Raw genomic sequence first — 25,964 nt, 5'->3', positions numbered from 1 at the left:
AGCACGCATGTGTTCCTCATGTCTTTCCAGGTAGCTTTCCCAGTATTATTGCTTCTGCAGGCCCAGCAGGGTCCTCACTGACCCCACTGCTGTACTTTGTGGTGGGTTGGTGCTGGGAGAGCACCCTGGAGATCACATGGGGACCACCTGGATGGATTAGGAAAGCTTTTTCCCATGGATTGCCTTGCTACAAGACCAGTCTGTATCCATGACAGGTTTACTCTACTATCAAACCCACAAGAGACTTGCGTGACCACTTAGACTATAAATCTGCTCCTTTAATACATTTAGTCCTCAGCTAGTCATTTCTCTCCTGTGATGTTTCTAATCTCTTTTCTTCACTTCTCTACTTCAGAGTTGCCATTAGTCCTGACTTCCCCCCCCCCCCCCCCCGCCCCTCATTTCTTTCCTTCTCCCTGTTGTTCTCCTGTGTTGACAGAGTTGCCTGAGCAGTGTGATTACCGTGCTGGGGTTCTGGTCCTGCCATAGAGTGGACAGACAGGCAACAGCCTTTCCTTTCCTCCTTGCCTCCCACCTCATTTTAAGATGCTTGTGTAGGCACAAAAGGGAACACCAGGACTAGACAGAAGCATTTTAGGCCTATTTATTACCCAGCTTTGCTACAGCTCGCTTCTTGTTTCCCTTTCAGGAATGAAAAATATGTGTCCATTTCTCTTTTCTACTAGCTTGTCATATTTTGCATCATTCTGAGCTCTTACAAGCAAGGTGAAGTGCCCTCATGCTGGTCTGCAGGGAGCAAGGGAAGGAGGGCCAGATTAATGGCTGGGGACCAGTGAGGTGTTATGGAGAATTCTCCACAGTTCAAGCACAGGAGATGCTGGCACTTTTATGTTGCTAACAATTTGTAATAGTTTTTTTTTCCTAGAATCTGAAAAGTAGGCCACACTGATGGGTTTGGAGTCCTAGAGAAAATATCTCAGCCTAGTGTCCTATAAACTCTTCTGCCTCGTCAAAAGACTCTGGGGATATGATTTCACAGCCCATCTACCCCTTAGGTATCTGAGAGTCTACCTGGCAAGAGGCCAGAAATGTCTTGCTTCTTAGAGTTTGCATATTTAATCCATCTGAATAAGGGAGTTAAATTGCTGTACACATCACGTGCATGTGTCTCTGTGTGTGTGTACATGTGGCCAATGATGGGTTCATACACAGGTGCAGACACCAGACACGACACAGAAACAATTAACCCTATATCCACATGCAAAGTGGGGAAAAACAGTTGTAGGGGAATTTCCTGGTCCTATTGGGGGCCGTAGTGATAAGGTGAAGAAGGAAGTGTGTCTGCTGTGACTGCCAGTGGAGCTGATGTAGTTGGGGGAGAGAGGGGAGGTGGCAGCCACATGCTGTCAATGACAGTGGAGCACATTTCATTAAAACCAGAGCTCTGCTGGGGCTAAGTCAGCCTGAGCCCATCGAAGAGTCCCTGCTGCACCGTGAACCTCTCTCCTCCATGCAGGGAACCGCATAAAGCCACCATCTGTCCTAATGCAATGTGTGTTTTTAAAAGCATCAGGATCCACAGTGAATTTGTAGTGATTTTTCATTTAATCCCCTTGGCATGCTTGCTAGTTGTTGTTATGCTTTCAGATAACAGAGCAAAAGGAAATTTCCTCCGTGTTCTGTGTTGCTGGCCCTGATTTGGATCTGACATTCACACCATTTGGAAAAGAATGAGGGAGGGAGTCATTTTCCAGTTTCACTGCTGCTCTTTTTTGTAAGAGGCAGGCGCTGGGGGATTGCCATACCTGGATCACTGTGTTCAGGAGTGAGTTACTGGTCTAATAACACAGCCTTTGGCACTGGCCAGAGGAAGCTATTTCAGTAAGGCAGAGAATGGCAGTCATTGTACGCAGGGAAAGCAGTAAATTGCAGCATTGCTTGAAGAAAGAGCAGTGAGACCTCCAGGCTGAACTGGCAGAGTAGCATTTTGCAGGAGCTGCTGGTTTTTAACAGCAAGTCTCAGCTTTTGACTTAATGGGCCACAGGGCAGATTGTACACAGAAGAAATTGAATCTGGGATCATGGAGCCTGACTTAGCGAGCGTGTCCCTTCTGGGCTCCAAAGACCTGCTTTGCAAGTGTTAGCTTCTCTCTCATGGAATATCCTATATCTCTTCTGCTGTAACCTTTAGGAAGCAAAAATAAATGTTATGTACATTGCACAGGGAGTGGAGGAAAAAAAAAATCTTCTTTATATGACCCAAATGTCTTCCCCCTCATCAAAGTGTCTTGACTGTGAAGTCTAATATTTTTTGTCATTCAAGCTGGGCAAAGCTGCGCTTCTGTCTTTCAGAATAAGATAAGGCCAGCTTGGCTAGATACATTGAGCAGATACAGATGGCTTAAATTCTGCCTAAAGTCTTGTGTGTCTCCATAGCTGGCTCTAGCCTTTCAAAAGTTCATCTCCAGAAGTGATTAGTGAGGGCTCTTAGGTAGAATTGTGACCATTCATTGGCTCCTAGTCACTGAATTTTGGATCTTAAGACAAGTGCAGGTACAGGTCTAAATCTTGTCTATCCCTACATACCTGGCCAAAGTAACTGGGAAAGGTTAGAGTGAGAGAAAGAAGCTGTTTCTCCTCCAATGTTTTTCAAAAAGTTTGGAGAATACTCTAAAACAAGGAGATACTAAAACATTGCTAACAGGGACAGCTCTTGTTTTGAATGTCTGAAAAACACATAAGGCCTGCTGATCACTAGCATAAGTTCATTATATTCTACCTCTCAGATAGTCTTTTTTGTTAGTAGATCCCAGGGCTCAGCTGCAAATGTAATGCCCACATCTGCAAAAAGCTAAGCAGCCCATCTGTATTTGCAAGCTGGTATCTGCTGTTTCATCTCTGTTGCATAGCCTTGATATAGTTTCCATAGGTGGTTCCATGCCAGACTGCTGCAGCTGTGTCCAGACATCCTGGGTTCATGTATTTATAAGCATCTCTTGGCCTGCATAGACTGTTTGCCTCATTTATTTTTCCTCCCCTTGCCCTGTTTGGTGTACTTTTTCTTTTTCCACAGAAGCTGGGCCTTATGCTCTGGTTGTGCAAGCCCTGGAGCCAGCCTTCACTGCTTCCTAGCCAAAGCCCACCTTTTACCAGAGCTCTGGCTTTGTAGGCAGAGTGAGTTTACAGTCCCCTTCCTCAGGGACCCATGACACTTAAAGCACAGTTATACACAGAGATACTGTAAAGATTCAGAAATCCCGGGAACTCTTTCCATTCACTGGCACCGGTATGTGCAGGGCATCGCAAAATAATACCCTCCCCACTACCTATCCCTGCTGCCATCCAAGGACACTGTGATCCTGTGCCCATCATAGAAGTTGTGCAGCCTTTCTGTTCTCACCCTCCTCGCCAGCCTTCCTCTCCAAATGACCAAGGAGATGCTGTTGCTTTTATAATACCTGGTTACCTCTACAGTATGTCCCCACTGCTGCCTCACCAAGTCAGGTGCTCAGTTTCTTTCTTGCTGCCTACTTCTAGCCTTAGTTTTGAGGTGGAGAACTGGCTTGCCCTAGGGAGCAGCCAGCAGCCTCTTGGCTTTCTTTTGTGCTCTATTTGAGAGGACACCATCAAAGTTTAACGGGCCTCTTTTGTTATCATTGTCACCTCCTGTGAATTTTAGTTCAACTTAGATGCAGAAAAAACCCCAAACAGAAAAAAACAAACCAGACAAACAAAACAGAGAAGCTATCAGAACCTCTCATTAAAACAAAGCTTGAAGTTTTCCACTAATACTCAAGCCCCCAGCATCAAACAGAGTTCATAAGCTTCACACAGACAAATTACCCAAATGGATGCTGCAACTGGCATGTATGCACCTCATAATCCACTGACGCATGTATTACTTGATCTGGAATGCAAATATTGGTTGGCACTCGCAGAAACGGGAAAGTGTGTGCACAGTGGGTGCAAATGCAAATAGCATCCCTTGGAGAAATGACCGTGAAGCTGCCTGTGGTCATGGAAACCACTTCTGTCTTCCCTCCCCTTCCAGCACGGTGGGACTGGAACAGTTTGTTCTCACAGTAGCTGTCTTGTGCACAATCTGAGAGCTCCTGTGAAGCCGAATGTGGCTAGCCTTTGTGCTTCACCATGCTTTCAGCGACAGGCCACATACAGTTAACAGTCTTCCCCACACCCCACCAATGCCCCTTCAAAGAGAAAATTAGATCAAAGTTTTATCAGTTCCCTGTGTTTGAGAGTAACACATGCCAGGATTAATAGTTCTCAATTTTTCAGAAATATTAAAATTTGCTCTCTATTGTCAGGACAATAAATCTTTTACCCTGCAAGTTCATCTTGCTCTGAGAACGACCGAGCGATTACTGACCCCAATTACACAATTAAATCTTTGAAATAATACTGTTTGATATTAAACAATTACATTTCTCATATGAAAATATCACCATTCTCTTGCCAGCTAAGAGGGTATTAATAATGCATCTACACAGATTCTATTGTGTGTTAATAATGAATGTCTACAAAACCTTATAGGGTGTTAATACTGCATGTACCCGCAAAGCTCTATAGGATGCTAATATACACCCACAAGGCCCTAGGAAATGCAAATAGTGAATCCAAAGCAGGGAAATGGTATTCTTTGTCCATTCTAGTCTCCAATATTGCATTCTGCTCCAGGCAGCAGAACACCATAGGAAGATTTGAAGCAAGTTCACATTTGAGCAGCAGGAGCAGCCAGATGCTCAGGAGATTGATTTAAGGGACACGGGAAACAGCCGTGTTTGGCTTGTTGAGGTCTAAGATGTGTGAGTGGTAATCATCAGAAGTTATGTTTGAGACCCACTAAGAACCAAAGGTTTTTGGCACTGACCTGAGTGGGATTTGGATTGGAGAGCATGAGGATTTATAGCGGACATATGGGTCTGATCAGACATCAAAATGGAAATGTGGAAGGTGGTGGTATGCTGAGCTAGAAAGTGGTATGAAACCCTCGACGTACCTGCAAAACACAAGTATGTCAGGCTATCTCCCTCCCTGGATGTAATAACTAAAAGCAACAAAATTGCACTGAGAAAGTAAAGATGGAAACTCTCTGGAAGGACTTACGTACTGAGATCTGAAGTATGTAAAGTAAGTCCTGAAAGATGAAGTAGGAGTCTCATTGCTAGCAATAGCTAAAACCAGTCTGGACTAGGCTGTAGGAAAAACACTGAAGGGAATGATATGGGCCTGGCTCCACTGGTGCCAGATTAGGTGACATAAATGGTTACTTCTGCCTGTGCTGTCCCTTCATACGCTTACAAATCTGAGCAAGAATGCATGCTGGTTAACAAGCATCCACAGAACATTCACGGTAATATTCACCTTCCAGTTGCTCTGGGATACTGAAATACGTGAGTCTTCCTCTCTGCACTTGATTGAAAAATAAGCAACTCTGCAGCATGTTGTTGGATGACAATGATGTGTCTCTACAGTTCCCTGCCAGGAGCTAATAATTCAAATCTACAAAGCGGAGGTTACCTGGTAATTATGGAAGGATGTCCTTTACTTTTCACACTGGTTCTTGAGCACTGCAATCAGAGCAACTCCTCTCTTCAGTGCCAAACAGTATGTTAAGTTGCACTGAAGGAAAAGATCCTATACATATGCAGTCTAGCTTCTCCTGTTGCCTGGCTGTATGGCACTTTCTGTTCCTTGAGTTTTTCATGGCAGCACATGTTGGAGCAAGCAGTGACTTGCTTGGCAGGGCATTTGTTCGTGCCACTTGGCACACTCAGGAGTGACGGTAACTCTTCCTGGTTGGATGGTGCTTACCCCAGTGCCCCATGCTCAGTGGAGACTTCTGAGACAAGCTGGCAAAGGCAGCTCACAAAGATGATGTATTCAGTGTGCAGCGCTGTTTGCATGAGAGAGTGACTTAGGGAGAACATAACCCCTGACCAGGAGAGTTGGAAAAGCAAAACAAACCAGAAAAAAAACCCTAAACAAACCTCCAGACAGGTCCCCTAGGAACAGACTGGGGCACTGTGTAACAAAAGAACTATTTGCTTCAACTATAAAACACTCCTTTTGTGGTCTCTTCTGTGTGTATTGTAGTGAATATATTGACTGGCAGGAATGTTCATGGGAACAGTGAATTTTATGTAAATATTAGAGACTATTTGCAGGAAGCAAAATTTGAACTCATAAAAAGTAGTATTCTCTGTGGAAGCCTGATCCTAAAGGTTACTCAGAAAACAGAAACATTCAATGGGATTTACTGCATATATTTAACAAAAGTATATCTAACCCAGCTCTGATTTTGAATATCGACTATCTGGGGACAGTTTGTGGACAAGCAATATGATGAGAATTATTTACCGAGACAAGTCAGCAAATAATTGCAAATGACAAATAAATTTGAGAAAATTACAAACTGCTTGTGGACAATTCATGAACAGAAGCAAGGCAAAATTAATCAGATAAATTATTCACAATGAATGAATCTCTCAGCTCTAATTAAAACTCTGTAGGGTATTAATAATACATGCCCAGAGAACCACAAACAGAATCGTATAACTGAAGGATCCATCTGTGTCTGCATCGCAGACCTTCCCATCATATAACAGGGTGCTGCTGTTCCCAACATTTCTCGGTATCTTTTTGTGTTTGAATGTTAATTCTGGTTGCAGCTGATAAAAACCCTTTTTACACACCGTGTGTGTGGTTAGTGTGGTAGGTTTCTCCGCTGATGCTTGTGGTGCACGGGATCATTCCTTACCCATTTTTTTGTTGCTGCTTTTCCAGCCCTAGGGGAATTCCTGGGGAATATGCAAAGTATTACCTCAGCTTATATGAAGTTGTTATGGCTTTTCTTTCATGAGTGTCACAAATGATTTTTTTCTAAGATACGGGTATGAGAAAAGACCTAAGGGTTTAATCCTGAAAATGCTCAGGAGTGGGAACCACGCTGGCTCCCCCATCCCGGGGCTCCCCACACCAGTTCTGCCAAGTGCCACTCCTGCCCCTCATATTGCGGTCTGGGACTCCCTGCACCGTAGGTCTGCCACGACCTGGTGTATGCTGCCTACTGAGAGGAATCCTTACGCTAAGTGGGAGTATTTTGAGGGGCTAAGTCGCTGTGTGTGGCAGGAGACCCTGACAGGGGCAACAAGCAGAAGCCGATGGCAGTAGGCTGTGAACATCATTTGTGCTGCATGTTTAAAAATTCCAGCAAAAGAAGGAAACTGGCTCTTTCCCCCTTCCCCACCTGTATAATTTATCTCTGCTTTTAATATAACCATGTCTTTGTACTCTCAGGAACTCCCCAAACCCATTCCCCCTACGCTGATTCCCTGCCTGTCAGATGAGACCTAGTCAATCAGAAATTTGTTTAATACTTTCCCTTTTATTCCCAAGAGATCTCCTGGCCTTCTGTGTTCCCATTCATCAGCCCCTTTTCTACCAGCCACCCCCACCCCTCATGTGTCTTTTATCTGCTTAAAACCAATCACTCTTCCCCTCTTCTTTTTTCACTTCACAAAAGGAATCAGAATTTAATAAGAGCAAGCTGCAAAATATCAGCATTAATCCCCTTGTCCTCATGGAGCTGGCACCATGAGTCCCTGGGTCCCCTTATCGGCACCAAACTGTATTTCACCAGCTAGAACCCTTCTGATAGCATAAATACCTGCCATGCAGGTGTCTCTAGCTGACAAGATAACACGTTATCAATCATACATCCCCAATTTATGCAAAAAGCCCATCTTCCTTCTGTTTATTTCATCTCGTGGTAGATGGAGAGCTGGGGAAGGGAGGGGCTGAAAAATTAAATCTTTTCTGTTCCCATACACTTGAAGAGCCAAATGACACGTCTCCTGCCTATACAACGTAAAGGCCTTTCTCTCCTGTAATTCACTTATTAGCAGTTGTGCAACAGTGGTGTTGCAGAAAAATGGGTAGAGAGTAATTGACTGTGGAATCCCATTAAGCTTTGTCATAATACACAGTCTCAGAGTGGGCACTGCAAAAAGACCTCCATCAAAATTACCTGCCAGAGGGAATGGTGGAGGGATGCTTACACCGATGCGGAAGGCAAAAGATGCTCAGAGTACATCCTGCCCTTCACTGGCCACCTTGGGTGGTGCCTGTTTCACTCAGACATGAGGGCAGGGACGTGGCCTCGTCTCTGGGAACTGCAGGGCTGACTCAGCCCTCAATCCTCCTCTGCAAGTAGTCAAGGGATGCTTTCCAAAAGGAGCTGTGTAGTGGGGTGGGGAGAGATGCTTGTCTTTGGCAGTGGCAAGCTTTCATCTCAGGGTGATGGTAGCGGGCTGAGCCACAACCTGAGGAGGGTGCCGGCATCCTTCGAGGAGGCAGCTTGTGGGAGCCCGCTGTGCTAGCAGCTTGCCTTCCTCCTGCCACTGCCCGCCAATGGCTATTGCCTGCTGAGGCTCCCTGGGATTGCAGGCTGAGGAGGATCTGCTTCAGTTTGTGACCCTTTTAGTTGTGTCCTCTGACATAATTCACCACCATCAACAGGGGAGGAATAGTGCGGGTTGTGCATGAAACAGCTTTCTTCATCCCACAGGGCAAAGTACGACTGGGACTAATCTTAAGTGAAGGGAATGCAGCAGGGTGCACGTAGGATCACAGGTTTTCTACAGCTTTAGTTATATTATCTGAACTCTGTAAGGTTAAACTGGTGCAGCCTCCAGGTCTGTAACAGGTATTGGTATAAAGATGCCTTTAACCAGTGTAGTTTGTTCTGTTCAGTTTAGGGGATTAAGCTGTAATGGTAAAAGGACCCAATAGAGGTCTAACAGTTGTTTTGATTGGTATGTCTGGTTAAGATTTCACTGACTCAAATGGTCAGACCTGTACGAAGTATTGAGTTGACCAGCTTGACCTACACTCTGAAGTCTGATCTCGGTGGTAGCTGTCATATACAGAGGACCAGTTTAAAAGTCCAAACCCTGCTAAAGAAAAAGAAAGAATGGTACTTTGTAAGCAAAGGAATGGTGATGCAGTGCCATTTCCATTCCTGGGAGGTGGCATTTTCTCTGCTCCATAGCACCTTTGGTTCACAGAGTGGCTGATGATGTGTGGGGAGGGAAATAAGCAGCAAGAGCAAATGACCTCAGAGGCAGCAAAGAGCTTGGTTTCCATTGCAAATGCCCTTATTAGGATGGAAAAAAGTAGCAACAACAAAAAAAAAGGCAGAAAGTAAAAGGAAGAAAAAAGCCTAGAAAAGATGTCTTCAGCTGCTTCCACACCAGCTTCAGCTGCTCCTAAAAAGGGTTGTGGTTCCTTAAACATATATTTAACCTTATCCTCACAAGTGTTTTCTATTCTTTAATAAAGGCAGGTTTTAAAACCAACGGTGAATCCAGGTGAATCATACTGCAGTATTTATCTTGGTCTCTAATCTGTACTTGATTTGTAATGTGCTTGGAGCAGGGGTTGTATCTTTGGTCTTTGTGTGTGTAATACTTATCGTAGTGGATTTCTGTTCTGCAAGTACAGCTCCCGTGTGCTGCCTCCATACAAAAAATTACAGATAATAATAAATCACAGTCAGGTCTGATTCTGGGAAGATCGGTTGTGTGGGAGAGGAAGAGAACAATGGTTGTTAAACCCAAATCATAGATGTTCCCATATACTCTTAAAGTCATCATCTCCTTTCAGTGTCTACCCTTGCTACTTATTAAAAAGTTAAATTACTCCTTTAGGATGGAAGCTTGTTCTGCTGGTGCTGAAGATCCCAGCTTTTAAGCTCTGGGGACAGGTGTGGTATCTGCCATCACTCACAGAGCTGAGAAATCAAAATGCTTGTGCCTGTTATGTCAGTGAGAGCAACTGCCTCACCCTGACGAAGGGCTGACTTGACTGGTGGACTAGCTATAATGAATTAGCTAGCTGAGCCAGTGTCCCTTTCCTCCCTCATCAAGGGTAATTAGCATTCTGTACCACCGCGGTCCCTCAAGCCTCGGGAGTCCCCACCTTTGCACTGAGGTGCCGCAAGGAGATCAGCTCTGTCCCCAGACCCTCCAATTTTCTGCGTTACAACTGATGTCACTTGCCAGACCTCTATCTCCTTTTCGCCCTTGGGACCTCTCCATGAAGACACCTGTCTTATTAGATTAGGACAGTTCCCTGTGGGGACATGGAGATGTATGGATCATGTCTACCGCAGTTTCCATCTCCAAACTATGACACGTCATCGATCAGCAAATATCTGCTCTTGTGTCTCCTCTCTCAGTCATTAATGACCTTGATGGACACCTTCCGCTGTAAAAGTGTGTTGTACTACCATGTTTTTACAGCATTGAAAAACATGCCTCTGATGCCATCAGAAGCCTCCTGTTTCTTCTCCAGCACTGAAATTTTTGCTGTATCCACAGTGAGAGAGAACATTAGCATGAATGAACATGATGGAGAGCTATAAAGTTTTTATTATCGCAATTTTAGGCTGTTCATCTTGTGAGTGGCAAACTAACTCCTTGGGAGGGAAGTGCTTTGGGAAGCACTCTCTGAGCAGTTTGGGGAGGAATCCCAGTGGGGACAGAAGAGAGGAAGGACAGGAGAATTTGTGTTGTTCATAAAAGCAGAATAAAGGTGGTTTTCCATAATCCACCCTCAGCTCCACTCAGGTAGTATGAAATTGTTGTCTTGAACTGGCCTGCCCTAGTATAATGGAGAACAGTATTTAGCCTCTTATACGTGCTAGTTTGGGACTGGGTAATGTGATTAATATAAAGCTGCTTGCACAATACCCAGCACAGCTGCCGTGGCACGTGTACGTGTTCTGGACTTGTGGATGAATAGACTCTGAATGCGTAAGCACTTTTCTTGTATTTACTCCCCTTGGCCCACCTCCCCCTTTGAAAAAGACAATTTCTGTGCATCTTTCTTGGTCTCTGGGCTGTGACTTTCAGACAGGTTTGGATAAGTCTGTGTGGGTGTGGGTTGTTTTGTCACTTATTACCAGGGCACTGCAGAGCTCTCTTGAGTTTAAATTTATGTGTTCCGGCTTTTATTGCTGTGCCACTTGGCCCTTTTGAATTATCTCAGTCACCAAATGAATTTTATAGTCCATTGGGGGCTGTCCATGCTTGTTAAGATGATATTTCCATCTCCAGCATGCCGTGGAATCTCATCTGCCACGCAGTGATCGCTTCTACCCGCCAGCTGCCTATCGCTTCTTCAAGAAACATCTCTGCGCCCTGGAGACTCAGGCAGTTCTGGGATCGGTTGTGTGTGGGGCTTTTGGAAAAACGTCCAACTCACAGCACACAACGGGACAGGAAAGAGATGAAATAGATGCTGTTGCAATGTTGGGTTGTGCCAGCTGCCAAGCTGGCTCTGTTTGGTGCATGGAACCAGCAAGGTATAACTTTTGGGTACTGCGCACCCCTGGGCCCCACTTCAAGGGTTTCAAGTGCATCCCCCAGTGAAGAGGGATTATCAAGCAGAGGAGGTAGCCCCATGGTAGGTGACTACAGAAGTGGCAGGGACCTGGGCATGTGCAGGGCTGCAGCTGCAGGAAACACGGGCTCCGCTGCGACCTGCTGTTCTGCCAAAGGTGCCGAGCCCGTTCACCTGGGCCTGACTAGGCAAAAGGATGTTTGACTCCCTGTAGGGTTTCTCACGGCTCAGGCCCTCAGGGCTTGGCTCTAGTGAAGACTCCATCTTCATGCAGAGCTGCTGCCTGTGCTTTCATGACAAGGACACCAGTATGGTGCTCCATCATGGTGCAGACAGACACTCAGACCAGACCTGGACTTTTCTTGCTTTGTTGCTCTTCCTCCCAATGCCACCCTTTTGCTCTGCATTAAACTGACCCCTCTCCCTCTTCCAGAGGGGGTTCTCATTTTGCAGATGGCTCCCCAAAGTCCCACTTCACTGAAGTTGTCAAAGTTTTGGGGGCATTTTGGAGAGAGTTACCCATGCCCTGTATCAGGTCTCATATTGCAGCAGATCTGCATGGTGGCAGAAGTGAGAGAGGATATGAGGAATTTATCACTCTGCAGTGATGAATGCTTGGGACTTGATATGGTGCTGCAGTGTGAGGAGCAGTCCAAGGACAGGCCTCATAGCTTGTACTCCTATCAGGGATCATGAACGTCTCCCTCTCCAGCTCTGTGTCCAAGTCCAGCATCAACCTCCTTCTTTCCCAGGAGACTTTACCTCTTTCCAGCGTTCCTCCTAGGAACCCTACACGCACACTTGGCATTGCTATTTAGATGTCTCAAAACGACTGTCTCTGTCTTGGAACCTGTCACCCGTTTTACTTGGGACCGCTACCAAAAGGCAATTTTATGCCCTTTGTGCCCCTTGCTGGCTTTGCTGCTCAGTAGCCCATGTACTTCTGCAGTCCTGGGAGCCTGCAGCTAGAGAGATCAGCTCTGTTTTTCAGCCACAGTATGTTATCCATCACATAGGCAAGATACTGGTTGTTCTTCAGATGATCTGGCATCCTTACATTTTTTCCCTGATCCCCTTAGCAGAGCTCCCGTAGTAGTAAACCACTGGAAGATAACTTGCCAGTTTCTTTTTCCTGTGCAAAGGGCTCCTGATGGTTATTTCTCCATGAGTCGCTACTGGACTTACTGTGATATTGTTTTCTTTCTCTGCTTCTCCTTTGTAAACTACTAATCAATGATAAATTGCAGCTTTTCCCATGATTCATTTTCTTAAGCCTGTCATAAGGCTAATTGGTTTTCAGTTTAAGTCCTGGATCTTACAAATTACAATATGAGGGTACTTTGCAGGATCCGGGCCCCAAATTTTCATTCTCCACTGTCATTAGCTGTGTTAGGGTCTGTGTTAATCCCTCTCCAGTCTTCATACAGCAATTTAACTGCTTCATATTAACCTGGCATACTTCTTCCTGCTGGGTTGTGCTGCGTTCCTATGTCACCCTTGTGGCAGCCATTGTGTCTCTCCTACTGAGTGCAAATAAAAGCAAATTATAAACAAAGTAAAGCTTAGAGCTATACATTTCCTCCTTTTCCTCCCATTCTAGCCCTCCAAAAAAATAAAAAAAAAGAGTTTCCTGTAAGGAGTTATCATGTCCATCATTTAACTAAACAGTACATATCTAGCGTTTTTAATCTCCCCTCGTAAATCAATCCCTCCAGGCTCTTATCTAGTTCAGCCGTCTGGAAATTAAAAAAATAAAATAGAGCTCACAATAGGAAGAAGTCTGAAATGTCTTTTTGGGGGAGGGAGAGGAGCAGGGGAGGGACTGAGCGGTAGCAAATAATACTTGGTATTTTATAACCCCTTCTATCTAAGGATCTCAATGTACTTTGCAAACAGGAGTGAATTAAGGGTCACCGTGTCCCCCATGAGGCTGGGAAGTCTTGTCACAAATCTGTGTCAACCAGAGTTGGTCTTTATGAAGCACGTGCAGCTGTCGGAATTGCTCAGCCACTGCAGGAATAGAAGTCATTTCTTCCTGCTGCAGGAAATTAGCTTCTACCTGTTTCAGCTGGAGATGGAAAGGAGGGTTCCCATTAGGAGCAGAAGACCTCTGAAAGAGGTCTGAAAGAGCTCTGACACCTTTTAATAAAGGTAACTGTCTTAAATGTGAATGCATTCTGTATTTTAGAGGCAGGAAAATTCAAACGCAGAAAGACAGTGTTATGTCCAGCATCACGCAGAAAACTAGACACAGAGAGAGGGAATCTTCATCAGTTGCTTTGACTGCAGAACAATCCTCCTTTCTGCAAGTAGCAGCAAGTTTTCCCTACTTGTGGCCAGCAGCGTGAAATTTGGGCTACACAGCAAGGGATTCGATGGAATGGCTTTATCAGAAACTCCAGATTTGCTTACAGGCACCAAGGGAACAGTCTTTCTCAGGAGATTTCCACCGCTTCCTGCTTTAAGGAAGATTGTTTTCAAGGAAGACAAGAGCAGCTGTCTTTCTGGTGGTATCTTGGCATTCCACACCGGCTGCCCCCAGCTCCAGGAAGGCACACTGGCCTGCCCTGAGATGAGATAGCAGAACGTACCAGTTTTTTTTCAGGTTTGGCTCAATTCCTGAATGTAGGCTTGCATTTGTTCTTCTCTTACCCTTACTGCTACAACCCATCCTCAATAATTATCTCTCAGATTCATCCTTTCCCTCCATCCTGATTCTCCTTAACTGCTCATTCAGATTAGGAAACATCCTTTCAGTCTCTCTCTCTCATCCTCATTAAATCTTCTTTTTATTTTTTTCTTTATCTTCATCTCCTCCTTCCTAGACTGTCACTAAATTAAAAAAGAAAAAAAAAAATGAAGAAAAGCTCTTTAATGTGTTTTAAAAAATCTCTTTGAAAATGATACCGTCTGTGTCACTCCTCTCTGTGTCTTTCTTGCTGTATATATTTATTTATTAATTTTTACAGACTAAACTAAAAATTAGTTTATTGATAAAAGCCAGGGTGGCTGCTGTTTGCTGATGATTAGGTGCAAAGAAGAGGCTTTTCCCTGTTAAGATGGGTAAATATCAAGCAAGTTTGCCGACGACACCAAGCTGTGTGATGCAGTCGACAACGCTGGAGGGAAGGGATGTGCCATCCAGAGGGACCTGGACAGGCTGAAGAGGTGGGACCGTGCAAACCTCATGGAGTTCAACAAGGCCAAGGGCAAGGTCCTGCCCATGGGTCGGGGCAATCCCAAGCACAAACACAGGCTGGGCGAGGAGTGGATTGAGAGCAGCCCTGAGGAGAAGGACTTGGGGGTGTTAGTTGATGAGAAGGTCAACGTGATTTGGCACATTTGGCAATGCGCCCACAGCCTAGAAAGCCAACCGCATCGTGGTCTGCATCCAGAGAAGTGTGACTTCTCCCCCTCTGCTCTCGTGAGACCCCACCTGCAGTGTTGTGTCCAGCTCTGGGGTCCCCAGCATAAGAAGGACACGGACCTGCTCAATCAGGTTCAGAGGATCATCACAAAGATGATCAGGGGGCTGGAGCACCTTCCTGATGAGGACAGGCTGAGAGAGTTGGGGTTGTTCAGCCTGGAGAAGAGAAGGCTCCGGGGAGACCTTAGAGCGGCCTCCCAGTACTTAAAGAGGGTCTACAGGAAAGATGGGAGGGGACTCTTTATCAGGGGGTATAGTGACAGGACAAGGGGTAATGGCTTTAAACTGAAAGAGGGTAGATTTCGACTAGATATAAGGAAGAAATTTTTGACTATGAGTGTGGTGAGGCACTGGAACAGGTTGCCCAGAGAGGTTGTGGCTGCCCCCTCCCTGAAAGTGTTCAAGGCCAGGTTGGACGGGGCTTAGGGCAACCTGGGCTAGTGGAAGGTGTCCCTGGCCATGGCAGGGGGGTTGGAACTAGATGATCTTTAAGGTCCATTCCAACCCAAACCATTCTGTAATTCCATGATTCTATGAAATATGCAACAGATGTTATGTAAATTGAAAAGACAGGCTGAGAATGTGCATTCCTCCTCCCTCCAACACCCCATGTCACATGCACAGATGTCCAGGAAAAAGACTGGACTAGAATCCAAAGATAAAAGCAGACTTTGCCCACAAATGTGCACTTAACCCCAGGCACCGATTCCAGAAACTGCTGATGTCTCCAGGCCCTTGAGAAATGTTCTGGTTGCTAGCAGACTGCAAATTGCAGCATCTCAACCCTCATGGCTTCCATTAGTCAGCCCTAGATAGGAAATGGTACAGAAGAGCAGCTTCTTACTTAGTGGGTATGGAATGGGATGTTCTCTTTCAAAAAAACAGAAAACGGTAGCACTTTGCTGCTTTCAAATACATGAGGATCCAGACCAAAACGTCTTCTCAAAAACCCTTAAATTTGGGAAATTTGTCATCTGGATCCACATGCTAATAGATGTTAAAGTCAGAAAAGACCGCTAACTCGTCTTGGCTCTGATCTGAAAGTGTTACTACAATATGACCACATATGTCCACGCTGTCATTGCTGTAGCAATCTCAAATACTGAGAGGAATCAAACAGCAGCAGCCTAGGCTTCTGTGTTGGCCACATGCATCTAGCCAGAGCTGTGTGCCTTTAGCAAGTAAGATTTACGCCCTTGCAGCTTTAGAGCTGTTGGCAAACAGGACAACCAGGTTGAAGGTGGCTTGCTGCAGTCGCACTTCTGGTATTGGTAATGGGGTTGGTAACTCCTGGTAGTGGAGATTCAGACCATCTGTGCAATCCAGTTTAGCCAACTGCCTGGGCACTGCCATGAAAGAGCTGGTTTGACGGCTGCATGTAGAATCGCAAGTGTTGGTTGGAGGGAACTGCTTGTTGGGTCTCTAGTCTCCAGTCCAAGCTCCTACTTGAAGCCAGACATCTCCCAGGAGCCAGTGTGTCCAAATCAAAAGGGCTACATCTCAGTGGGTTCTTTTCCTTTCGTCCCAACTTCTGCTGCCTCATGGCTGCCACCCACCTCCTTGCCACTCTGCCAACACCAGGGCAGCCTTGGCTGCCTCTCCAAATCTCAGTTCCAGAGGCACATGAGGTGGCATGTTGCAGAGCCAGTATGAATCCCCAGATAAACTTATTCACCAAGAGCTTTTCAGTTCGCTTATAACATACTTGTGACTAATGAGTGAAACCTGCTTCAGCCATTGGGGTCCACTGACATAGAAGGCAAGAAACACGGGAGGTCCAACGCACTATATTAGTGGGGATTTCTCTACCTCTGTGTAAAGACCCTACTGTGGAAGGTGTGCAGGCTACTGGGAGAAAGAAGAGAGTCTCTGGATAGTTAGGAAGCATGATAATCTCTTAATCTTACAGTCAGTCCATCATCCCCCCCATCCAATTGGCTGGAAAGTTCATGTCACAAATGAAAGGTACATCATGGCTTTCCTGCTGGAATACCTGGCATAGTGATGAAGTAGAAAAAGGGAAAGAAAAACTACAAATTGATAAAATCAAGAACTCAAACAGGAAAAGCTAGCTGGACAAAGATGGAGGACACACGGCAGAAAGAGGAAACTGCATCACAGGGAAAGTCAGTACAAGTTCTCCTCAAGAGGTGAATCCCGTCATGGGATGGTGGTTTGCATTTTTCCCCAACTGGTAACCTATAGGGCAGCAGCTGAGTGAAGCTATAACACCAAGAATAAATTCTTTAATCATTGATGTGGTTTGCACTGGAAGACACCACATAATAATACAAACTGGCACTGCTGCACGGATCAAAGGAACTCTGTGGTCCTTTTTTAGTTTACCTTTCATAGTGACTAGGGCCGGGTTCTCCAAAAACAGCAGCAACAAAATTTTGCTGAGAAGCCAGTGAAGGTGCACATGGAGCAGGGGAGGAGGGTTTCTGCCAGACCTGTGACCTGATTTGTGCTGATAGTATTTTGCTCAGAGATAGAAACTAGCATGCCTTCCGTGGTGGTGCCAGACAAAGCCCAGAGCATATCCATCTGCAGTTTAAGCTGTATCATATGAAGTTGTCTTTCGCTTTCCCACTTCTGTGTGATTCTGCCTTTTAGCTGCTCCTTGCTTCTTTGGTACATAAAGTGAGGGTGATACCCTGTGCCTTGCTGTCTGGAGTTACCACTCCTCAAAAAACCCATGAGGCTCAGTGATAACGTGCATCCTAACAGTAGTGACCCCCATAATGTCTTCTGTCTCAGAGACGTAGCAAGCATTGCCAGACCAATCTCTGTAGTCTTCTTCAGTGTTTATTCACTAATTGTTATACACTGCTCCCATAGAGCACTTTGTTTTTGATGGCTTGTTTAAGTGGCACGTTTATTCCCAGACAAGGTTTGAGAGTGAGAACAAATCTAGTTTATTCTGATAAAGTGAAAATTAAAACAGTGGGCTGCACTATTGGAAACAAGAGTTATGCAAAATGAGGCAGCAAAATGCACTGTCAGTTATCTATGTGACACTCTCACTCCCTTTCCAGCTCTTCCTTCAGGAGCTCTTTCCTAGCCTGTGGCTTCTGCAGCTCTGTGGATGAAGAGTGAACACTAGGAGTTATTCGTGTCCAGAGAAGGACAACGAAGCTGGTGAAGGGCCTGGAGCACATGTACGAGGAGCGGCTGAGGGAACTGGGGTTGTTTAGTCTAGAGAAGAGGAGGCTGAGGGGAGACCTCATGGCCCTCTACAACTCCCTGAAAGGAGGGTGCAGAGAGCTGGGGATGAGTCTCTTTAACCAAGTGACAAGCGATAGGACAAGAGGTAATGGCCTCAAGTTGCGCCAAGGAAGGTTTAGACTGGATATTAGGAAACATTTCTTTACAGAACGGGTAGTCAGGCGTTGGAATGGGCTGCCCAGGGAGGTGGTGGAGTCCCCATCCCTGGAGGTGTTTAAGAGTAAAGTTGACTTAGCGCTTAGGGATCTGGTGTAGTTGGGAACTGTCAGTGTTAGGTCAATGGTTGGACTGGATGATCTTCAAGGTCTTTTCCAACCAACCTAGACAATTCTGTGATCTGTGATTCTATTCTTCCTGCGTGAATAGCATACGTGGCATATGGCCTTCCAGGATACACCGTTTCCTTGTTAAGGAACCATGGATTGAAAGTGCCTTTTCAAAGCAGCTCCTGACCCCACTGTTCTCACAAGTTTTTTACATAGAAAAGAAGGGTGTACACTAGTATAGTTCTTTCCCTTCCTGATACACTGTTCAGAGGATTTCTGTTTGGAGCATCCTGTTCAGGGTTTGATGACTTCCTGTAAGAAAGGCAAATGAATCATTCTCAGGTTTGCATCTCCAGTGCAAACATCAGGCCCTTCACTTTCTTTAATGCAGGCAGTTGGGAAGGTGGGGTCCTCTAGGGCTCCCATAGCTCCAAGCAGAGCTGTTGAACAGTAAGATGGTGAGATGATCACTGTTGGGCTGGAGGATAGACAGCAGTCCTCATACGGGGGTACATGATGCCTCTGTGCCACCACCCAGTAGGGAGGGACACCAGGAAGGATCCCTGTTGGGTTGCTCACAAAGTCATTCCATAACAGAGGTTAAAAAAAGATGTTTTTTAGGAAGGAGCGCCCTATGTTCCTAGGTGGCTGCAGGCTGTTCCTGCTCTTGATTCTGCTGTCTGGCTTTTTGGTGAGTTTTCTCTCTTCATACCTTTTTGCTGCCTTGCATGTTCATATGGGAGTCTCTGAGTAACTATGAGAGTCTCTTCCCCCAGGTGCTTGCACAGGACCCAGCACTCTGGGGCCTTGCCACTACTGGAGCCTAAAAATGACCAAGCATGGAGGCAGGGGTTTTGCTGGGGAGAAGTTCAGATCACAGTGTTATGAGAAAGGGAGGTTTCCAAGCTTCCTCAGACCTGGAATGCGATCAATTACACATGAAAAAATGTTTAATTAAACTAACATGAAAAAGCCTGAAAGGGACATGAAAACTGAAAACGATGATGCCAGTTCCCCATGGCATATGGCAGCGCAGCCGCTCTCCCCTTGCTACAAACACAGGACTGTCACTTCAGAGGGACGTACAGCCCTTTCATTTCGCTGGCTGTCACCATGGCAGCAGAGGGACCATCCTGGGAGCCGCCATCCCCACCACTGCCCTCGCCTTATGAAGAGGCGTAGGGGCAACCTACCTCAGGGGACCTGATTTCACCTGGGGAAGGCACATAGAGAAAAGCTACCCATTTTCCACTGTTGCAGCCTGGCCACTTGGCAGAGGGTGACACCATGCTGGGGCTGGCCGTGAGAGAAGAGGTGTAGAGTGTTACCTGCTACGAAGGCCTTGCGGCCCTCTCTGCTACGTGCCACTGGGATTGAAGCACTTTATTCTTTTATCAAAGAGAATTTATATTGAACATCTAAACTCCTTTAAAAACAGAGAAGTCTTGATGTTCTCTGTGTTCATGGCTGTTTGATGTGGGAGCCTTTCAAGGGGCAGGTAGCCCTGGTTTCCCAGCTCTGCCGTGCACTGCACACGTCCTCGGGTGTGATGGGACAGGAGAACCCAAGGCTTGTCACGGGGAGCAGGTCTGTATTGCAGCCATCAGCTGGAGGGACGCGGAGTGCTTTCGGTTGTCAGAAAGGATGAGTGATTGAGTAAAGGCTTCTTTAGATCTCTTAAAGGATCATGATGAACCCTTTCCCATGGGAAGACAGTATGAAAGCTTGAGCACTGAGTTAGGAGCTTGGCTTTTACGCTTCTGGTGATGACTCACATCCTTGGCTTAGACAGTCTTGCTGCCTATTTGCCTGCCGCGGCTTCCCTCATTTCAAGCAGCAGCGCATCATTTGCTATTCCTTTTTATGTACAGGTAATGCGCTCGGTTATACGTCAGCGCAGAAGGCACAGTCACAAACGTGAAAGGCCTTGGACTTGCAGAGCACTGCGGGAGGACCAGGAGGGTGACCGAGTGTTGGTAGCTCTATTTTCGTAGTGCAGAAGGGAGATTTTCAAAGGGTTACAGTGCGTGACTGGGTGTGGTTGAGAGCAAAGGAGGAGGCTGAGATCCTAGGAGGTGAGGTCAAGCAGGTGAAAAGGACAGTCAGGCTGATACTCCTGTAGTTTTTTGAAAGTGAGAGGAAGAAATTGAAACTCAATCCAGCGAACGCTTCAGAGCCAAAGGAGGCATGAAGCGGGGTAGATGTGCTATGATGGGATTTCAGGGTGAGGAAAGAGAATGCTAATGGCTATATTGTGTATGCTTTGTGCGTCGGAGAAGCTGGGGAGCAGTCGCACTGCGCGGAAGTGAGCCGTAATGAGCGGCCAGGCATGTCTCCCAGCTGTCAGGACAAAAAAGAAGGGCTTGGGTGCCGGCTCTATTGCAGAGCTGTCTTTATCCCGAGGGACTTGAGTCTGAAAGCCTTTCCTTGGGAGGTTCATTATTTCCCCCATCTTCCCTGCAGTCTCTTGTTCTCTGCAGAAGTGGCCCCCAAGCTCCAGAGACCAAGCTGCATCGTAGTGGCCTCTTTCTTCCTTTCAGACCTACCAACTCCCTAAAGGCTTCTGCCTTTCTGCGCTCTGTGAGGAAATTAGTTTGCTGAAGAGAAAGGGCATAGTCATTGTAAAAACTATTCCAATGAAGATGTTTAATTGCAAAGGAGGAAAAAAGTTTATAAATTAAATGAATCACCCTGTTTACAATACAGAAGAGTAAGGAATGATCGGAGAGGAAGCTGACATTTTGGCAGTCTTGAGGCACAGGAGATGCAGCTGAGTGTATCAAAGTAGCAGAGGAAGTAGTAGCTTTTAGAGCAATAGCAAGGCAATTAGGCTTGCTTTCCCTCACTTCCTTAGACGTCTGCTTGATTTTAAATACCACAGCGTGTTCTGTTTTCCAACTGCCTCTCCAGCCTGTGCTCTCTGCCAGGCAGTATGAGGGCAGTGGGGTTCGCTGGGGCCGGGGGCGGGGGGCAGTGGGGAAGGGCCGGCCACTGTGGCCATAGCAGTGACCCCCTGTCACCTGAATCACATTAACTTCTCCAGCACCTGCTCCCACCCTAACGACACGGGTGGGGGAAGCACCTCCAGATGGGGCTTCTCTGCCTCGACACAATGCAATTACATTTTGGTTTGTCTGTGTGTCATTTTGTCTCTGCATGTTGCATAAGATAACAGAGGTGCAGCAGAGGTTGGGGCATTCCTGAGTAGTCAGGGGGTTGTGTCTGCTTGTGCTGTGAATATATTTATAGTACAGCCTCCAGGCTTTCCTCTGAATTGCTGTTGTTGTGTGAGGAATGAGAGTGGTGAGAGACTTCCAACAAGTGGTCAGAAGGAGGCGGAATCCACGAAGCAGTCACACTTGGTAAGATAGCAGCAGCAGTAACTGTCTACCTGATTGCTTAACTATTAAATAGCATGTCTGTACTCCTGTAGGATGTTCTGCAGTAATAATTAATAGTGATTACATAGTGATAATACAATGGTTATGCTAATAGTTCTGTCAGCCTGTATGTAAAGAGATGAGCCAATACTATAAATATAGTAGTAACTATGTGGAGAGCAGTCTTAATGACAAGACTATCACATATAGTCAGCATGCTGATATTGTTTATAATAAACAGTATAGTTCCTTACCTACTATAATCAGTCTTTGCAGTTTCCCCACAATTAAGTTTCACTGTTTTGGTCCTGCTCTTCTGTTTCCCCCTCTACCCCCCTGCCCCCAGCTGCACAGAGATGCTTCAAGATTCATTGCTTCTAAGTCAAGCAAGAAACTGTGCCTGGCTGAGTAGATGCCCATTAACATGCATAGTAAACCTTACAGCAGGGACCTAGGCACCCAGGACAGACAGGTGTTCAGGACAGCTACAAACTCAGGGCTTGGAAGGCTTTGCTTGGATTCCCACTTTCATTAGTATTTCATTTCCTTGCACTATGTCATATGAAAGTAGTGAGGAAGGGGATGAAACCTCTTAACCTGCCTCACTGAGGTTATGGTGTCCGTTTCATCAAGGTGCCTTGTTACTCAATGCATGCACACTTACAGATTCACAACAGCTGTGCAAGGAAACCCAGCCTCCTCTGAGCAACTGAAGTGAGCACAGAGATACAGCAGCAAACCCTGGTGTGTCCTGCACACTCATGTCTCCTGCCGGTGGCTTCAGGGAGGAACTTAGAGCTGCTCTGCATTTTTGGGGGCTTAGTCCCCAGCTACTGATGCTTTCTTAGAGTGCTGGCAGCTGAAGATGAAAGAAGGAAATTCTGAGGTTAGTGATATCATAAGCTCTTAAAAAAAAAAAAAAAGTGGGGGGAAGCTAGGATTAATGGAAGGAGGATCTTCTGTAGGCTGCACTAATCAGGTAACCAGTTACAGCTGGGATGAAGGGCTGCTGTCGAGGAGAGTAAAGCAGTTGTTAGGGAGGCTAGTTACTATTTCAAGACTCTCCTCCTCAGCAGAAACCTTGGAAGGGGACAATTAGATTCAGAAATCCCATGAGGAGGGATCTGTGCTGGCTGTGGAGCAGCTTCTTACCCATGGATTGCAATGTGTAGAGGACATCAAGGTTTTCTCAGGCCCAGGTGGTTATGCTCTGCAGAAGAGGACACAGCATGTGGTAAGCTGACTGATAGGCAGGGTCTGCTGGGATGATAAAAGGGGGTAAGGTAGCCTCAGGGAGAGGAAGAAACCTTCTCAGGAATGTAACCACAGGCAAGGGATTACATAGCCTGCACCATGCTGGAGGGTGCTCTAAGGCAGGTGGCTCTGCCTAGAAACCTGGCCTTTGTTTCTGGCCTAACAACAAGCTACACCTGTGGGGGAGCAGCAGCTGCAGGCACTAACTGTGCACCTGAAACTGTTCCAGCTTTATTAAAGCCATGGTGTGAGGCATGGCCACAGTGCTCGCTTGGAGCTCCAGGAAGCATCCTGACAACGCAGGTCTGTACAAACTTGGTGTTCTTTGCTATCAAATGGTGAAAGGTGCTGTAATGAGGTGTCTTGAGGATATGAGGTGTATTGTCTCTTGTGCTGATGCTTCTGTGGGGTGTGTCGTAAGAGTACGTGCTGCTGTTGTGGTTGAATTGCTTGGAAGGCATTAATAGTGGTAGATCAGACTAGACTTCTCAGTGGAGCACTGGGTTGGTAGCATTACAGAAATAAAGACTTTTTCTCCTGGTGCTGGCAGGAAAGGTTGGAGAAAACGTTGCTTTTTCAAAAGATGTCTTCTGTCTTTGGGGCTTGGGAGCTTGGATCAAGTATGTAAACCCCATGCTGAAACAGTCTAGCCAACCCTCTTACAGAATTCCTTTGTGCTAATTATTTTTTAAGTTCAATTATCTCTTACAGTCCCATTATTATTACTCTATAAAATACTGCGTATGGCCTGCTTGGCAAAATCCTTAGGAATGTGTCAGTTCTTGCTGAGGGCAGAAGCGGCCTCATGGTCTGAGGGAAGGCAGATGGCTTTGGAGGAATGCGAAAGTATCCTCAACAGCTGTCTTTATTCTTTGAAGATCAGCGTTGGGTACAAAGGGCTGGAAATATGATGTGCAATGGTAACTTCTGAATCAAATCTATTTGCTTAGGACCTGAAATGTGTTACTTCCCATTTCCATTCTAAGAATTTTAGCCCAGTGCCTGCATCTGCTTCGGAGCAGATGTCTTCATTTTCTGGAGAGTTTACCAATTCTGTTGTACCCTGTTCTAAAACATTTCTGATGGGCATTGTCTGGCATCCACTGCTGGTACAGCTGCTGGCCCAGTGGAGGTGTGTGTGGGTCCCCCCCAGCACTGGTGACTGATTGCCTTCACCTTAAAGCCAAAGCAGGAGGGTCTGGGACTGACAACTCTCTGCAAGTAGAACAGCTAGGGATAAACTTGATGTGTGTTGGTAGCAATCTGTATTTCCCATGCTGTGTGTGAGCAAAAGTTGATTCAGTCTTGCCCATAGCCAAACCCTAGTGAATAGACTCAACCATGTTATAAAAACATAGCCCATACAAGCATAGGACAGACCTCTCTGTGCCTCACTTGTTCCCACAGGGGAACCGAAGAGATGCTATGGAACAAGTCGGGAGTGAGGTAACAGTTTATATCCTATAGAAAAAAAAAAAATGGGGAAGGTAGGGAAGCAGGGCTCTTGAGGGAGAGAGAAGAAGAAATTGTGCTTTCATATTTTTGCTGTCCTTCTCTTCCCATTTCCTGTTTTGTTTTTTTTTTTTCCCTGTTTGAGACTATGTCAAATACCTCCATGCCTGTTCCCCTCCCCTCTCCCAAATCTCATCTCTCTTCAGAGCTTTGGCTTTAAATACACACACATATATATGCAATTAAATGCAGGCTTTGACTTTTCGCCTGGGAAACTGGAGGGATAAGGTGAGCTAAGCTTTTAATTACGAGTACCCATTCTGGGATGCAGGGAATTCAAGCCGACAGTAGATGCTGTGGTGCTGCTTAATCCTGTATTACAGGGAAGAGAGGAAAAACACCCCATGAATCTGCTGGAGACAAGGTTTCCTGAGTATATGAAGAAAATATTGTTTCTTTTTCTTTTCCCCCTTCCCCCCCCCCCCCCCCCCCCCCCCCCCCCCCCCCCACACTCTTTTTGCGGTGCCAAGTGGAAACTAGGTGTTAAATACTGAGGATTTGATTATGACTTTTGTTACGGTGGAAGTGTTACTGTGTAGCTCTGACCCCTAGGATCAAGCTGTTTGTGCCAGGGTTTTTTTTGTTTGGGTGGTGGTTTTTTTTTTTTTTTTTTTTGGTCTGTTCTCCTCTCTATCTCTCTCTTTTAGAGCAGACCTGGTTTTTCAGGGCTGTTTCATCCATTGTCATGGCTGGAGTTTCACCACAGACACCTTTGGCTCTAAGTGATTTTCTTGATGGGGAGGCGAACAGTGTAGGAGTTTAGTGGCACTACTTCCACAACAAGCACAGTTGGGCTTGTTTGGGGAAGAAAAGAAAAAGAAAATGTTAGGTTATGTCCTACAAGGAAATCACTAACACGTTTTCCAGCATTATAGGATGAAAATACTGTTCCCTCTTGCTCACCACAGGTTACATATGATCCATGGTCCAATTTGATTTACACCAGTCTTTTCTCCCCGCCCCCCCCCCAGTTCCTTCCAGGATTTCTCCCTGTGCTTTAGGAGCAGTAAATCCTTGCCTTACTAAGCAAATGGAAAGACACTACAAAGGGAGGTAGGATCAGGCCAGGAAACCCTGCTAGGATAATTGGTATGAGTCCCGGGCAGTGGCCTGCCTGTGGGAGAAAAGCAGAATAGCAGGTGAAGTTTGCGCACTTCTTGGAAACATAGTGTCTCTGCCTAGTCACTGGGAGGCATCACCTCATCTTCTCTTTATGTCTGTCTTACCCCAGCCTGTGCTCGGGCTGTGTCAGTCAAAGCCTGCTCCCTCTTGCAGCTGTTCATGTGCCATTTTCTGCAGCGTGGCTTCCTCTGACTTGTGGTGGAGACTCTGTTTTGCCAACCTCTGTTCAGGCTGGGCTGTGGAGCTGTTCTAGTCCCCACCACTAACTGCTGAGATTCCTTTCAAACTTTTCCTGCTCCTTTCGTTCTCTTTAGATCGAATGTGCCAGCATGAAGCTATTGCATCTGACTCTGCTGGTGAAAGAGGAAGAGAGAGGTCTTGCCTTCCATA

At 46.0% G+C, this 25,964-nt stretch overlaps 1 protein-coding gene across 1 annotated transcript in view; it reads left to right on the top strand.

Annotated features, from left to right (window-relative positions):
* LSAMP (limbic system associated membrane protein) overlaps nt 1-25,964 on the top strand; it is a 1,030,544-nt gene that overhangs the window by 614,967 nt on the left and 389,613 nt on the right. The window lies entirely within an intron of this gene.

The sequence above is a fragment of the Strix aluco genome, chromosome 2 (assembly GCF_031877795.1).
Source record: "Strix aluco isolate bStrAlu1 chromosome 2, bStrAlu1.hap1, whole genome shotgun sequence".
NCBI lineage: Eukaryota > Metazoa > Chordata > Aves > Strigiformes > Strigidae > Strix > Strix aluco.
Note: the sequence above shows the minus strand (reverse complement) of the source record. Positions and strands in the feature narration are given on the sequence as shown.